This window comes from Pungitius pungitius, chromosome 11 (genome assembly GCF_949316345.1).
Source record: "Pungitius pungitius chromosome 11, fPunPun2.1, whole genome shotgun sequence".
In the NCBI taxonomy this organism is placed as follows: Eukaryota; Metazoa; Chordata; class Actinopteri; order Perciformes; family Gasterosteidae; genus Pungitius; species Pungitius pungitius.
In genome coordinates, this window is record NC_084910.1 from 7,586,993 (window position 1) to 7,601,468 (window position 14,476).

The 14,476-nt window shown below is 42.2% G+C and overlaps 1 protein-coding gene across 3 annotated transcripts in view; it reads left to right on the forward strand.

Annotated features, from left to right (window-relative positions):
• Positions 1 to 14,476, forward strand: part of cdk14 (cyclin dependent kinase 14) — a 112,577-nt gene that overhangs the window by 14,192 nt on the left and 83,909 nt on the right. Inside the window, exon 1 of one of the 3 annotated variants that reach the window (XM_037453026.2) lies at positions 8,613 to 8,933. The exons of 1 other annotated variant lie outside the window; for it this stretch is intronic. The gene's annotated coding sequence lies outside the window, so the exon portion shown is untranslated. Of the gene's footprint in view, positions 1 to 8,612; positions 8,956 to 14,476 lie in introns of those variants that run through there. One more of the 3 variants, XM_037453025.2, reaches the window with a different exon arrangement.

Consider the following 14,476-nt stretch of genomic DNA (forward strand, 5'->3'; position numbering starts at 1 on the left):
TCCCCACGGGATCAATTAAGTATACTTTCTTCTTCTGAAATGAGCCTCACAGAGGCACTAGCATGGCTGTAGACTCAGTCGTGTCATCATGTGGCACTAGAGTCTCAAGGCCACCTACATTATCCTCAAAACAACCCCCCTCTGGTGTGACCTATATGACCTACAGTTTCCTTTCCTTACAGCAATATCCTGCAATCAGTCCTATTAATGAACTCCCTCTCGCGAACATGTGACAATTGCATTTTGGGACAGTTGAGACTGGATTCCAAAACCCACACCAATGTACTCTACTTTAATCTTCCACCTCAATCTAGAACAGAAAATTACCTAATAATAAACTCATTTGTTGACAGTTAATTGTGCATGCATGTTTATTATTATATTTTTTTTGTAATCTGTTGATGCAAACTAGTAAAGTGAGATTTTGGGGGAAAATACTAACTTCTGTGGTGTAAAAAATAATCCTACATTGGCATAAAACTTTCCCTCATCCAAAGAATGATTTGGGATTGTGATGCTGCCAGAGGGATGATGCACAGAGGGATGCCGGTGGTGGAAAGCGGCACGGAGCTCCAGGCTCTCGTGTTGAAGCATCTAATCACCATCAAATTATGGCGGCGACACGCTCCGTCTCCGCATTCAAACCTTGTTTGACATGGATATGTGACCACTGCCCTGCAGCAATGTGCCAAACACTACAGTGTAAAAAAGTAAAAATATACATTGCTGCATGACTGCAGAAGGATGAATAACTGGACGGCTAACATTTGACAAACACTGCTATCACCAGACTAAAGGGTCAATCTAATAAAGCAAAGCATTACAATCAGCTGAATGCAGTGAACCTACAGTAGTGGTGCATTTAACCCACTCTGCCTGTTAAAGATCTCTCACACGACGTCTGCACAACATGCAGCAGCACAATGAGTGAGGCGGACATATGAATATCTTTTTTTGTTTTCCCTGCCGTAGAAAGGGAGCAAAAGCCCGCTTTGTTGACAGGCTCCCTCGCCGAATCTGGGCAGATCAACAAAGGATGTCTTTCATCCCCAGTGGCTGCGTCGCTATCTGCAGCAGGCTGCAACCTTCCCTTATCGAGCTCCAGATAAAGCACTTGGTCATTCAACAGTTTCCCACTGCCACCGCCAGAGGATTCAAGGCTGTTTGAGATGCAGCACTTCACTTTATGGCCCTACATAACTGTGCACATCTCAGTCCATGTTACTTCAACCTGATCATCACAACCCACACAAGGAATCGTGTATTGCTTCAATTATTTTGTTCCAGGTAGAAATTCATGGACGTAGCTCCTTTGACGCCAAATCGGGCGTTTCAGAGACAGCACCAGTCCTCCCGATCATTTTAATGTGATTAGTTAGCATTCCTAGGGGTCTTGAAGAGATGTAGCTTTCTCATAAACATATTTTGCAATTTAATCTGATTGCTGTTACACTAGTTTTAGTCTCATTTGTGCCTTTTTTAATTTGTGTGTCATCTCAGCATACTGAGGCTACATCCTATGTCTGTAGGGCTACAATGGTCCCCAGTGTTGTTCCCGTCCGTCCTGATGTTAGCAGAAAGGCTTCCTGTTTATACCAGTCAGCGATACAACAGACTCATCAGTAAATACAATCAAATACTCTCATCAACTCTTTAAACTGGCTGTTTAAACTGCTGACTCACCGTTAAGTTTTGCTCTAAAAAATGGTGAAATAGATGTTCTCATTAAGCCCCGTCAGCTTGGCCCCCAATAGAATCATCTCCACAGTGTTGTTCTCTGTTGGATAATGACAGGACATTTGGGAGACATGAGCTGAGCTGAGACAGACAGAGCGTCTTTTTATGTCCATATCTAATAGAAGATGCAGAAAAGCTCATAACTCTTTGAGGACTGTCTGATATGGATTGATAATAAGTGAAATTCTATATTAACCTCAAAATGGCCAGTTCTAGATACAGTCACTCCGGGCTGTTGTTGGGTGGGTCAGCAGTGATATCATCTCTGCTGTATTTGCCCATCCTCCCTCCCAACATTTCTCAGAGAACAAAAATGTTTTGTAAAAACAAGATCATGAGACTAGTCAACAGCACAATACGGACGTCTCTGATGGTGACTTTGGGAGTAGAGCATTCACGCTTCATGGATCAAAATAATGGAGAAAATAAGAACGTTTTTTTTACAGCTATTTACAATATTTAGATTTCTACAATGTAGTTCCTTTTGATTTCAGAACAAGTCTTGGTCAGACCCACCAACAAACAAATTGGATCAAGTGAAAAGGAAATACTTTTATTTCTCTGTAGGCTTCTTTCCAGAAGGAGTCCAGACACAAAGACAAAGTGAGACTCTTTTAGTAGACATTTTTAGTGACAGTGAGGATTTCCTCCTAACAGTTTAATTACAGCTCATCTGCAGCCTTCTCTGGAGCTGGAACTTCAAAAATTGTTGCATGCATTTGTCGCTTAGACTCACAAACATGGGAGGAATACCTATCAGCTCTGTAAGAGTTTATGATCAATGACGTCCCACCTTTGAGAAGAAGAATACATACACAGCGTCCTTTATCCGTTAGTATGAGGTCTTTGAAGGCCCGTAGGAGCAGCCTGTTGGAGACTCATTGCCATCTGCTGGCCACGCTCAGTGTCTGAGTGGCCACACTCTCACTCAATCTGTCATCATTTCCTGCATCGTGACAGACGCCCTCCACGAGCGTCTCCTGTTGAGCAGCTCTTGCTATTACCTCAGCACGGAGTCCACATGCCTATCTGCAGTACAGATACAGTACAGTACAGTACAGACGGGTCTGCAGTACAGATGTACGCAATTAAGGCTACGTGAGACATTTCTCTCCCCGCAGCACGTGATTTAGTAAGCATCAGTGGTATTCTCCTTTGCATGAATCTTGAAAGTTACAAGGCTACATTAAAGGAAGCAAAAAACCGAGCCAAGGTCAGTCCAGCTTTAGGAGTCACACTTATTTGCACCGTCCTGTGTGTAGAGCGTGGCCCCCGAGACGAGGAGCCAATCAGTGATGGATTCGGGATTTTAGCATTTCTTTCATTTCTGCAGCAGCTCTGTCTGTTTCATGTTCTCCTGTTGTGTCCTTCAGCGGACTTGCATTCTGATGCAGATTTGCAGTTTCATCCTCACGGCGAGTAAACTGGTAGACCCACGACCGCCGCCATGAAGAAGAACCCCCCCCCCCCCCGGTAAACATATTGTTTTACCAATTAGTTTGAAATGGAATGGCGAGAGAAACAAAATGTTTTTCCAATCAGCCGTTTCTATATTTCTGATTGGCTGTACCTGTTTGTGATTTGGTCTGCTCCTCTATCGATCCGCCGGAGGCCCCAGAGGTGGCAGGCAATGTGTCGAGCGCAGCAGAATAACAATGACGGGCTACTCGGAGGCTCTATTTCTTCTGAAGAGAAGCCAGAGACATCAGCAGGATCCTAAAGCCTGATACGGGTAGCAGGAAGGGAGGGGGGCGGGGGCGCTGCACACAGATGTGCTATCTAATTTCAAGGGGAATTTAGGCCAGGCTATAGTGCAGGTGTGTCAAACTCATTTTGGAGAAGGGGCACATACTGTCCACCTTGATGTTAGGTGGGCCAAACCAGTAAAATCATAGGCAACAGTTCGGTCAAGGGGGGGTGGGTAGTTTGGTTGACAGGGCGTCCTTATGGTAAATGGACTTGTACAGCATTTTTCTAGTCTTCTGACCACTCAAAGCGCTTTAACCCTCGATGACATCCTTCCCCCATTCATACACTAATGACAGGACCTACCATACACAGTAGCACCTGCCCATCAGACATTCACACACACTGTAGTCACAGCTAGAGGAGCAATGCTGGGGTTAAGTGTCTTGCCTAAGGACACATTGACATGCAGGTTAGCCGGGCCTGGGATCAGACCGCCAACCCTCTGATTGGAGGACGGCCGCGCTCCCCACTCACCCAGAGTCGCCCTTATCAGGCAACTACCCAATCCCATGTGTGCGGGATAGTTGTTGAAGCATCTTGCCAATACTTTTAGAAAGGCTAAATAACAAGCTTCAAAATGAAAGATTACAATAATTTATCATAGCAGTCACATTAGTCACATTCATTTGTGCTGCAAAAGTTTCTATCTATGTCTGTAAAATTTGCATTTTAAGGAGTAAAAGTATGGTTGTTATCCCAGACTAAAGTCTGCAATTGTGCTATAAATTAATGAAATTAAAGAGACTCACAGCTACATTAGAACTTTGGAAACTTTTTATTCAGTACATCAATCGCCACGGTTTGACTGCTCCTGGGACTTGTAAATATACAACTTGTGACACAGACTACTTTTTTAGTTTCAACAAATCTCTTCTTTCCTATTTGCATCTTAACACTACAATTCGGGGGGTGTTCGTCACACAATCTGACACCCCAGAAAATGATTAATCTTCTACAGCCTGTGACAGATTGCCTCCAAGACTTTGATAGATATCTCACACTGTGACAACTGTGTCATGTTGTCAATTCAAAACGTACAGGTGTCACTTAAAAGATCACCGTTCAATTATTTGTCGCTAGTGTAAAAAAGACATGAATATTAAACTTAAATATGTAGCATGTCTAATTAATTGTAAGGTTTACAGGTACTTGAACCCAAATGCACCACTCGGAGACAGAAATCCGTGTTTAATTAAACAGGGTCAAAAGCCGGGATATCAGTCCAACAGGCGAACAAATCCAAAAAGGGGCAGGCAGGGAATCCGTAGTCAGAAAGGGCAGGCTAGGTCCGAACGAGGAATCAAGAAACTGGAAAATGCTGGAAAACTTGGAATACACACAAGACAATCTGGCAGAGGGCAAATGCAAGTGCAAGGACTTAAATAGTGGGTGGCTAACGAGGGAATGGACTGCAGGTGGGAAGGGCATGAGGGCCAGGTGAAGGGAATCAGATGATTGTGTGTTGATGACGGGATCTGGAATGACAGAAGAGTTTAATTGACAAGCAGGCAGGCATTGGAAAGATCAATAAGCTGGAGAAGTCGTGACATTAATAGCTAGTCTGAAAATAAATCATTGACAACAATATGGAATAATTCATTATCAATAAATGAATTCACAAAATTAATAATTAATGGGGAATCTCCATGAGCTAACAGGAACTGTTAACTTAGCTATAAGTCTTAGAATTGATATTTACTTATTACAGGACCATTGTAGGGACAACCACCATCAGATGGAACCAGTATCATTACATTACATGTCATTTAGCTGACGCTTTTATCCAAAGCGACTTACATTGGTTTCAACATTTTGCCTGGGGAGCAATTAGGGGTTGGGTGTCTCGCTCATGGACACTTCAACATGGCACATGAAGCAGCAAGGTTTCGAACCGGCCACCGTGTGGTTCCTAGCAGACCCTGTCTACTCCATGTATCACCAGAGCCACCATCAGATAAAAACACCATCAGATGTAACCACCATTCACAGAAATCTGTCAGGAGGAAAAGCACAAAAACCTCAGGAAAGAAGCAAAGTCAATAATGTTGGTGTATGATGATAGTAGTAGTAATGTGACATTTAATAGTGCTAGAAACGGTAGGTGTCAGCAGGACCATGGAAGGAGGCAGGACCAGGGTCCAGATAGAAACATGATCCATGGAAATCTGCGAGGTGAGAAAGCACCCAAACTCCAGAAATGAAGCTGAATTAGTGATGTGCACTAGATGTGAAGAAGAGAGAGAAGAGGAGAAAGAAGCTGTGTCCTAAGAAGTCCCCCGGCAGTCTTAGCCTATAGCAGCTTAACTTAACTTAAGGGCTGGTCCAGGCTAACCTGAGCCAGCCTTAACTGTAAGAGGTATCAAAGTGGAAAAATTTAAGCTGTATCCTAATGAAGCTGGTTCTACAAAAGAGGAGCTGAAGGCTACAAAACTGAAGGCTCTGGCCCCAATCATACTTTTTAAAACTCTATGAACCACAAGTAACCAACATCTATGGAGTGCAGATGCCTTGTAGGGCAATACGGTGTAACAAGCTCAAAACAAGATAAGACGGTGCCTCACCAGCAAGTGCTTTGTAGGTGAGGAGAAGTACCTTCAATTCTATTATTTAACAGGGAGCCAGTGCAAAGATAAACATACAGGAGAAATATAATCCCTTCTCTTAGTTCTTGTCAATACACGTGCTGCAGCATTCTGAATCACCTGGAGAGGCTTAAGAGACTTATTAGAGTGGCCTTATAATACAGAATTGAATTAATTCAGTCTAGAAGTAACAAATGCATGAACTATTTTTTCTGCATCACTTTGAGACAGGAAGGGCCTGGTTTTTGGATATATTACGTAGATGAAAAAAGGCAGTCCTTGAAGTCTGCTTGAGTTAAAAGACAAATCCTGTTCATAGTTATCTTCAAGATTCATTACGGTGCTACTATATACCAGAGCAATTCCATCCAGAGAAACTCTTTGCTTATTCCCTCCAACAAGCAAAGCTATTTTTTACTCTCGTAGTATATACCGGAATGACTTCCCACCACATAGCAACACTACCCATGATGCAGGTCTTTCCCACAATCAAAGCAACACCCACCATCAGAGGGCTACTACCTGGATGACCTCTGTTGTCATCAAGAATGCAGATCTTTAAAATGCTCAGGAGGCCCCCCCAAACAGCTCAACCCAATGAGCGTGGATCTGCTAACATGAAACCACCTGCGTGAAACACCACCGTGCCGCCAGCCAATGAAAACCTATTTAATAAATTGTTTTCAGCCCATGTGTCAATAGTCAAGAACTATTCCACATTAGGAGTGAAAAAGTTTGAATTTGAGCACTGGCCATATATCCAGCTATTATCACATTACAAATGCACAATGTAAAAAAGAGAGACACAGAGAGTGTGTGTGTGGGGGTATGGGGTTGTAGATGTTTACAGGGTTAAATCCTTTTAAAATGCTAATAATGTCCACTGCATTTTGTTACGGTCTAAACCAATTGGCGTCTGCTGTGGCTCATAGATTGACTCCACTTTCAATCCAATCTTACTGTGAATTTCACACGTTGCTGCCTCACTACCACAGAATAGACATGGTGTGGTTCCTCTGGCAACCTGATTGTCAGTCAAGGTCAACCATGACGGAGGGAAAGCAAGAAAAAACAGAGCAGAGAGTGAACAAAGGAAAAGGGTCCTGCATCCAATGATTAGTATTTTGTTATGTAACATGATTTGGACAGCAGCTTCTCCTGTGTGTATATGTGTGTGTGTGAGTGTTTGTGTGTGCAATGATCGATCGAGGGAACAGGTCACAGTGTAGTAGTTAAATGGGGTTACACCATTTTAGTTGGGTTACACCAACATAGATTCATGCTTAATCTTAATTTAATGACTTAAATTTAACTTTAAATTCTGTTCCAACAGACCTTTAAACTTGATTAAATTAAACAAGGATTTATGGCTGCAACAACGTTTTGATGAATTGATAAAAATTGATTATTAAACGTGCTGGCAATGAATTTCATTATAGATTTGTTGTGTTACGCAATTATTACCAGTCACTCACTGCAGCAAAAATAAGAAAGAGCTGGGCCGACATAGAGGAAAAATTAACCAGCAGCGGCAGTTGTTGTGAGTCACATGACGCAGGCAAAGACGTCTGTTTGAGTTAAGTCGTCCAAGGTGTGTGAGCATTTTAGATTAAATAAACTAAAACAGTGTGTGAATGGTAAAATATTCAAAGTCAACGTGACACGTTTTGACTGCTGCTGCTGTTTACTCATCATCCAGCTGCTCAAGCTAGCGTTAGCTTGCTAATAACAGCAGTAAAGCAGTTAGCAAGACTAAAGACACATTTTTATTTACTCGCCCTGCAACCCAGTACATCATCTAGAATATTTACTTGGTGTACAGAGTAGTGTTGTGTGTATGTCGCTACTTGACAGATTGTTATTTCAAAATACATTTGGGTTGATGTATGTGTCCAATCAGTGGTTTAACTCTGTCTTCTAGTATTGTCTCAGCTGGCTTAGAACCTCGACTGACCTGGTACAAAGAATGGAGGAGTTCTATTGGCACCATTGAGGGGGGGCTCAAGTTTTGTGGGATCTATAAATTATTTTCTACTGTAGAAGAAAACACTGTTTTTGTTGTACTATAGTTGTCCTCTTTAGGATGGAAAGAGGCAGTGAACAGTTGTGTGTGCTACTATTAGATTTCCAGGTATAATATATTTTCTCAGAGTTCCTCACAGGCCATCACCAATCTGCTGAAACTATTGTACTGATGCAGTTGGACCTGGCACTAGGTGACTTTGGTATGATATATGTCAGCAATGATATTGATTCAGTCTTATCCTACAATCTTCTGGCAATTATTCAACGCTTAAAGCTTGTCAGACACACAGGTTTCACATTTCGTCTGAGCCAGGTCCAACGCAGCTCATCTTCCCTTCAGGCTAGCTGAGCTAACTCTCCCACACCCAGCCTGCCTCCCTTACTATAGCCTCTGATGCTAGCTGCTGTACACACTGCTTCCTTAAACTCCTCTGGGCTGTACCATCTCTGTCAAGTAGGGGTCCTCTAGGCTTTCAGGATGTCCTTGTGGACGGGTCTCTTCTTTTCCAGCTTCTGTATCTCACTTGTTCTCGACACCCCCACTCACCCTCATTTGTCCCTCACAACCACGAACTCACACTCTCGCAAGATTGTCTGCCAGAAAAAAGCAGCCTCCATCACCCTCCGTCGCCTCAGATTTCAGTCCCCCCTCCCCCCTACTCCTCATCATTTCCAGCTTGCGAAAGGGAGCGGAAGAGAAGAGAGCAAGAGCGAGAGAGCAAGGGGGGGAGAGAGGGAGAGAGAGGGAGCGGGAGATAGAGAGAGAGGTGTGTTTAGAGCTGGTTTGCAGGGAGAGAGCTTGCCCTGAATGCATTCTGTCTGCTCTTCAGAGGCACCCAGGTGAGCTGTTTCCTCCTGGAAGGTAAGAGGAAAGCTGAGATTGGTGCTCATTTTTTCCTGCATCCCCTCCTCCCCTTTCCACCTATTTCTCGCCATTTGGATACATTGCTTCTGATGTAGCATGTGTGTGTGTGTCTGTGTGTTTGGGCATGGGTAGTATTCCCCAGACCTACCACACACACACATGCAAGTTAATATTGTGCACATATGCAGAAGATATGCAGATGAGCAGACGGCATATATGCCTTTGTACGTCAAATACGGATAGTGTCTCTACAGCTATGTGTGTGTGTGTGTGTGTGTGTGCTGTTGTGTTTGTGTGGGGGAGACTGATGAAGAGCTCTCATGCTAGCATGACAGCTTGAAAGTGGACGGCCCAACTGAGTCTCAGTGGAAAGGATGTCACCAGACATGGGGATTTGAAGGAAGTAGCTGGAACAGGGTGAATGGAGTGTGTGTTTGTCCGTTTGTGTGTGAAATTGTTTAGCTTTTCTTGCAGTTTTTGGCAGCAAAATCTCAATGCCCCCCCCCCCCCACACACACACACACACTTCCATCACTACCAGTGCTACTAGGTAGCATTTCTGTTGTGGTGGTGAAATGGGTGCTGAGGTAGTCTAATGGACCGGATGCTCAACTGCAGCATTTTCCCTGCTCACTCACACATATACAAATCGCTTATTATTTTCCAAGCCAGAGGGAATGGAATGTGGACGCCATGGTGAGGACGAGAGAAACATGGGACAATCAATTTAGCATCCATGACAGTGTCTCGTGGACACGATGTGAGACTTTTCTGCACGGCCATAAGCGTCTCCTCTGGAAGACAGCAGCTGTTAGGAAGGAGAGATGGAGGGAAACAAGAGGAGTGTTAGGGAGTCATGTTCCAGAGGACAAGTGTTGACAGGACACAGACCCAAATCTACAGTAGTGTTCTCTAACTCAGAGGTAACAATGGCTCTTTTTGGTTTGTGTTCCAAAGTTGTCCACAATACATGTAGGAATAGGTCAAAGCTCAGCTTTTTTTTGTTTATATGCTTCCTTTATTTAATAGCTGGTTTAATCCTGTACACACTGAATAAAAAGCGGAGACTACTGCAAGACATTCAAAAGCTTGTAAACAATATCTAAATCAATGATGTCGGACTATTTCATGAAGTGATGGCAAATGTTTCTTGGACTTGTTGAGACACATTAAAAAATGGCATTAAAAGGTGGCTAAGCTTGCAGGCTCAGAAACCGTTCCATAAAAGCATACAACAACACACCATATAGTAAAAGAATTTGACTGAGTTTCTACAGTTGTTTCATATACTCAATGTGATCATGAAACGGATCGTGCAGTGTTCTAACGTCTCCATCAGTGTGTGCCTAAGAAAGAAACTCAAGTCCAGGGGGGCGTGCCAGTAACTTGTTCTGGGTCTGTGGATCCTGCGTTCTGCATAATAAAGATACATCTATGGTCCGATTTTATTCATCATCCAGAAAAAGTAGTTTTAATAGTTGTTGATGCCGCTCATGGCTAGGTTTGAATTTATGTTATGTTCAATTTTTAAAATGACGATAAACAAAGGACTGCATTGAATTACCCCGAATAGTTTCTAGTATCCCTCAAGAGACCTTTGTGATTATCCACAAACCACTGGTCCGACTTTGTGATTTTAAATGTACACAAGCTTTTGAGGCCACAGGGTATTGACATTAAAAGCAAGTTGATGTGGTTCAAAACGACTGTCAACCAATGAGCCCTTGTCACAGGTTACAGATGACTGACTGTGAGCGGCTGAGACCCACTGATCCAGAAACAGACAAAAAAGGTCTGGTTTCTAAATATAAATAAATGTCATGCCCAGTCAAATCCTGTATATGATGGAGGTAAGGTGCTGAGTTGGTTAATGGCTAGTGCGGAATTAAATCATTGATTCATCAGTAGAATTAATAACTAGAAAATGCATTTCCTGCTGAAAATGCGTTGGAATGCAGAAAGCTGAATTTGATTTTCAAAAAGTTGCTTAAAGTACAGAAATTAAACAAACATTGTTCATTATTCTAAACATTGCTGAAAGAATAGAAAAAGCTGAAATACATTTAAAAATTGCTGAAAATACAAAAATGAGAAAAGCTGAAATTAATTTTGCTGAAAGAATAGAAATGGGAAAAGCTGAGAATTAAAAAATACTTTTTTTGTATTAATATAAGGTTTAGTACTAGTTATAGTTGTAATTGTGGTAATAGCAGTAGAAGAAGTAAGTACTAGTTTTACTAGTATTTGAAAGCAACTGTGGTGTACCTATGGTTGAAGTACAGATAATCATTGAGGCTTTTATTTTGAAATAATGGATTTGGGTGAGGTGGGGTTGGGAGAGAATGTTTTTCATTCAAACTAAATGGACTTGGTAAATGGACTTGTACAGCGCTTTAATAGTATTCTGACCACTCAAAGCGCTTTAATAGTACATGACATCTCTCACCCATTCATACAGTAATGACAGGACCTATCATACACTGACTCTGATCCACCTGCAGAAACTGTCCTCTTAATTTTCCAGTACTGCACATCAAACCCAATCCCCATTTATACGCATATGTGGAAATCCTCTTTGATGTTGTTACTTCCTGTCGCTAGGGGGAGACGGACATATACATAAAACCAGGTGTTTTGGTGATTTTAAAAATAATATTTATTCTTGGAGTCAAGGAAACAAACAAAAGGGCATACGAACTGAGAAAAAGGGGCCAATGGGTGCCGTGTAAATCAAAAACAGAATAGAACAAAAGGAGATCTTCAAAAGGAAGACTATGACAAAACAAACAAGTAACCAAAATCCTTACTTATAGCAACCGTAACATAAAATACATCCCAATGGCACCCCTAGTCCTAGTGTGGCTAACACAAGTCTGTGAGGTGCAGAGTTTCAGTGGTGCCTTGCCCTGGCCCGCTTCCTCGCTCTCATAGTCACCCTCCGGTGCTGGCAGCCGCCCTCAGCTGCAATCAGTTAGGCCATTTAAACTGGCGCGCCCCCAATGACCTCTTCTGATTGGCTGGGAGTCTTCCAGGCGGATCCTCTTCGGCCATCCCTCTGCAGCGTGGGATGTTACAGCCTTTCCACCTGTTCACATGACGGCAGCCGTAACAATGTAACACATTCTTCTGTGGCCAAGGAAGGTAATAAAGATGTGGTGAGAGCTTTGTGCTGGTCCCATCAAAATCGCCCTCATCACGTTTACAATTGTTCACTCCTCAGTGCGCAGTTTCGCCCAGTAGCGGACCACCCCCCCAACCCGGTCGGTCCGGCCGGCAACGACTAATACACCCCCGGTATTTCGACGTGCTTATTATCCGACGGACCTTCTTGCGGTCCGCGAAAAAGGTTATTAATAGTATATTAAGTTGACGCTTTGTTGCGTAAAATAAAGACCAAACAAAGATAATCAAACCATCTCCTGTCATTCACGTAAGCAAATAAACTCACGTGTCTGCAGCTCAATGACAACACCGAAGGAACAACGTCACAACCCCGGTTTACAACGTGGAACTACCGCCAGCAGACTGGCAGCGGGTCAGATAATGTGGGTGTCTCGTATGGAGGCGGTGGCTGAAGAGAGACGTGCTGCTCGGCGTTTAGCCTCGTTAGCAGTCGCCCCCTCTGATGGATTTGCTGTAGTAGCTTCGCTAGCTGCGGCGCATTGATGTCTGCTTCCGTTAGCACGGCTCGTTAATGGCGCTCTCCCATGTTTGAAATATCTAACCGTCCTGCATCCACATTACTTACATTCTGCTCGTCCCGGGTCTCTGTCACAACTGATGAAGTGCACTTTTCCATATGTACCGTTAGCTAACCACGGTTAAATCTACACTTCCCTGGCACAGTGGATGATTCCTGAGCTAGTGTTTTTATGGCTCGAACTTTTCACTGAAGTTGTGTTTACAAAACTGCGAGTATCACATTTTAAGCTTCTCTCTTTAAAACCATATTAATTATTTGAAATCTATCTTAAATGAACCACATTAAAACATAAATATAAGTTTCCAAAACATTTTTGATTTTATTTTTTTCCATGACTTTTACAGGTTTTTCATGACCTTACGAACCCTGGTTTAAAGAAAGCATTTCATGTGACGCCACTAATTAGCTGTTAACGTTCAGCTGGCTGAGACCAACTGACAAACTGACAGAGTGGAGTATCCATGGTAACGAACCAGCTGGTCACTAACAAGCTCACATAAATGCATTCCAACAATGAAATGAAACAAAAAGGAAGATATTTTATTTTGCTGGTTCATTTAATGCGATTGACTTTCAGTGAGAAGTGACTTTGCCTTTGACAAAAGACCAACAGAACCCTAGGATACAAACTAGGTTGTTCTGTGCCAAAAACAAAATAACAGTATTCCAACAGAATATAACCTTTTCCAATTCCAATTAGAAATTCCAATAAAATAAGAGTGCGTGGCCGACCACCTGGATAGACAAAAGGTTTTATAGCTGTTCATAGCCATGCTTGAAGGTGGGCCGAAAGATCTGTAGCCATTTCTCAATTGGGCCAGGAACAGTGCACTCCTTCAGTGAGTCGTTAAATAAGGAAAGCAAATAATCAAAAAGGTGAACTCAAGTTCAAACCCTGCCTTCAGCAAAATGTTAGTGGTAATAGAACCATACTATATAAATTAATTTGTCATTTCCTTTGTAAATTTCCCAGTGAAAATGTGATTTAAAAGACAATGTATAAACAATTTGCATGAGTCTTTTAGGGTTCATAGTCGCTTCCAAATGCATTCGTTTTAATGGTCTCAATCTCTATTTTCAAGTCTTCTTCAATGCAGCATGATGTTCGTTTAGTAAATGATGGTCCATATAGAGTCAAATAGACCATAAAGCAGGGTATGTCTTAGGGCGGGGCTACAGTGGTTGACAGGTGTTGACCATGTAGACCAGTGTGTTCCCCAAATTTGATTTTAGATTGGATTATTTATTTGTCTAACAACTTCTCCTCCAACTTTTGGTCTACTGGGCTCAATGAACTGAACTAGTTGGAACTGTGAACTTAGTTCAAATATTTTGAAGTTTGAACTATGAACTGAACTAGTTCATTTTAAAATTTGTGAACTGAACTTTGAACTAGTTGTTGTAGAAAGTGAACTTTCCCAAAACTGGTTTTCACGATGCCAAAATTATGACTTTGATATTATAACTGCCAAAACATTACGATACCCATTACTAACGATACGATACCACAAATACAATACCACAAATAAGATACTCGAACATTTATCTATGATAGTAATAAATTAAACATCTGTAAGGTTCCCTTTTTACCAGCTTGTTCCTGCCCAGCTTTTGGAACACTTAACAAGTGGCATTCCAATTAGTATCAGCCCACAGCAAGATATTAATGACAACGACATGGTAAAATCATAGCATTGATTATACACGGCTATGTAGGCCGTATATGACTACATAGTTATTTCCATAAGAATGAATTACATACTTTTACAGATGTGTGTTTCAGGTGGAAAAAACACTAAAGCTATTTGGGTTGGG